Source organism: Hypomesus nipponensis, chromosome 17, assembly GCF_054491055.1.
Source record: "Hypomesus nipponensis isolate SF chromosome 17, ASM5449105v1, whole genome shotgun sequence".
Classification (NCBI taxonomy): domain Eukaryota; kingdom Metazoa; phylum Chordata; class Actinopteri; order Osmeriformes; family Osmeridae; genus Hypomesus; species Hypomesus nipponensis.
This window is the reverse complement of record NC_140377.1, coordinates 10950761-10953395: the sequence shown is the minus strand read 5'-3', so window position 1 is coordinate 10953395 and position 2635 is coordinate 10950761. Positions and strand designations below refer to the sequence as shown.

The following is a 2635-nucleotide window of genomic DNA, read 5'->3' as shown; positions in this document are numbered from 1 at the left end:
CAAAACAAACGTATCGAGGGAAAGGTAGTTCAAGCATAGGCTGGTGTGAATTACGCGGAGGCACGTTCACGGCCAGGACATGTCTCCAAGTCGCACAGTCCACTTCCAATACTGACTCGCGGCTCCCTCTCAAACACTAGGCTATAAACCTACAAAAACTAGACTGGGCTTCACTGTCTACCACATCACTGAACCAGTTTATTGACAGTGGTCATTTCCGTCCACACTGATTAGTTTTTCTCTTTAAATAGGTCAACTCCAAGTCTAACCTAGTAACGGAGGTAGAGGAAGAACAGAAGATAAGGGTGTCCCTGCGGGGTCAGCGAAATTGACGACTGCACCACGAGGTGAGAGGGAGGAAGGGTCGAGAGGGACTCGGAGTAGAGATGGGCTCTCTGTTACCATAGAGACGAGAGGACAGTGGTCTTAGATACTGTTACCAGGCAAGGGATTAGCTTTTTAGGAGGATCTGGGTAATCAGGTGGTCTGAGGTGGTCTACGTCTCGAATTGAGTGATGGATAGATATAAGGTACTGTAGTAGACAACTGATTGTCGACTTATCCAATCAAATAGAATAGGCCTATTTGTTGTCCTTGACCCCCCTAAAAAACGTAAAGCCTAATTCCTTCCTAACCATGGAATTTCCTTCAACAATTTTACTTTTATAAACTGTGTTTCAAAAATAGAAGCCTTCTTTTATTATTGTCATTCATATAGCCTAGTCTACGCCATATTATAACAGAGATATGAGTTTTCATAAATTTGGGTTTTTGTTTCGTTGCCATGGAGGTCTTGATTCGCCGTAGATAATGGCCGAGGAGATCATCACTTGAGCGGGCGGACAGCGTGGACCACATTGGCTAGACCTGGAGCGCCATCTAGCGATCATCTTGATGAAGTGTAGACCCAGCATCATCGAAGCCCTCAAAGGTCAGACCCCCTGGCAGTGGTCGGATCGATCTGCTCTCTTTTGAGAGAGCATCAGTTGAGCCGGTGGCATATTACTGGTTTAGTGTGGATATACATTGGTAATTAAATAGTAATACCGATACCTCAGCAGGCAAAACATTTCGAAATTAAACGATTACTATCTCTCTTTATCTCAATTAAGACGGGGTTTAGGACGCCCAAAGACGTTGATTCGATAGGCTACCAGGCAGTGTCAGCGAAGCACTCATATATCTGTTTACACTGCAACTCTGTCACAACGTGATGCTTGACCTTCACAACAGCTTGTCTCGTTTGGGATGACCATCATTATTCTGTCTGTCGCTTTTGCTCACACAACAAATCGTGTTACTCGAGCTCCATCTCCTGGACAATTCCTGTAGCACCAAAAAGGCTTGGCATAAAAGAGGTTCGTGAACACGTTTTTACGTTATTTGACAAACATGCAACATGCAGGCTACCTGTGTAGGCTACACTTGCACAAATGCAGGGGCAAATCTAGGTTCCCACTTTTGGGGGGGCTAAGCCCCTAGATGAAACCTATTATTTTTCTTGTGACCCAGCAAAACTAGGCGAGTCTGGGGGCGTGTTCCCCCAGAAGAGTTTTTAAAATATCCTTTAAAATAGTGTCCTCTAGTGGGTTTTAGGAAGAGAAATGAACAAATATAGATTTAATTTTTTTTGTTGGGGGGGCTCCAGCCCAAGGGGTAATGTATTGCAGAGGACAGAGAGTGATTCTGTCTCCATTGTTAGGTACAATTTGGGGCTTCATTAACATTTGCCGTGGGTAGCTATCATATGATATCATATCGAGGTGTCTTTGCAGAGAAAAGAGAAAATGCAAAGATTATTAAGAGTGATATTTTCAGATCTGGTGAAGTTATTGAGAGAATAATTGAATATTGTCTTGCTATGCAGGTTGTTTTTTTTCTGGGTGCATGATTTGAGGGAAGGTTCCATTGGACAAGTTTGCCGTTGGCCACGTGCAGCAGAAGAGCAGAGGGCGTGGACGGTCATCTTGCCTGCAACACGGACTGTTTTCTAGTCACCATTCCTTCATTGCATCATACAGATAAGAACGAGATCTCACCACACAAAAACATACTACCAGGGTAGATGCACGGTTTATTATTTTGGGTTAGAGCTCTGAGGTCATTGTATTTTCTTAATTTTCTCAACTTGTGAAAAAAGGTTGAAACTAAGAGAAACAAGGTCATACTGTTTGATATTTGATAATGCTGGCTATATAATCTGAGTAAACTATTCTATATTTATCCTTCTCTCTCTTCTTTTTTAAAAGTTCCTTATAAAGGCAGCACTTCACTTAACCTTATAATAAGTGCCCCTTACAATAGTATACAGGAGTGTTATATATTTCGATTTTATCATTTATTATTTACTCAATGTTAACTTATACAGGGTTCAACATAAAAAAAAATTGCGACTGGCCCCACGGGCCAGTGGGTTTGAAACTTACTGGCCCCAAGGCCATTTTTACTGCCCCCCCCCCCCTCCAAAAGTTGTAATTTATCATTGTTACAACAAAACCAAAGACTTATAAGTTATGTTATTCTGTTAACATGTTTAACCATTTATTAAACACATCCTGGATATAAAAAGAACATAAATGAAATCACATTTCTAGTGATAAAAAATAATCAGGTAATAGTCAGCAAAACAATTGAC

At 41.5% G+C, this 2635-nt stretch overlaps 1 long non-coding RNA gene across 1 annotated transcript; it reads left to right on the top strand.

Moving 5' to 3' along the window:
• The first annotated feature begins 415 nt into the window (after positions 1-415).
• LOC146253528 (uncharacterized) lies at positions 416-2297 on the top strand. Its single transcript, XR_014731924.1, has 4 exons — positions 416-530; positions 791-931; positions 1113-1358; positions 1868-2297. It is a non-coding gene; the product is annotated as an uncharacterized LOC146253528 (long non-coding RNA).
• Positions 2298-2635: the final 338 nt, after the last annotated feature.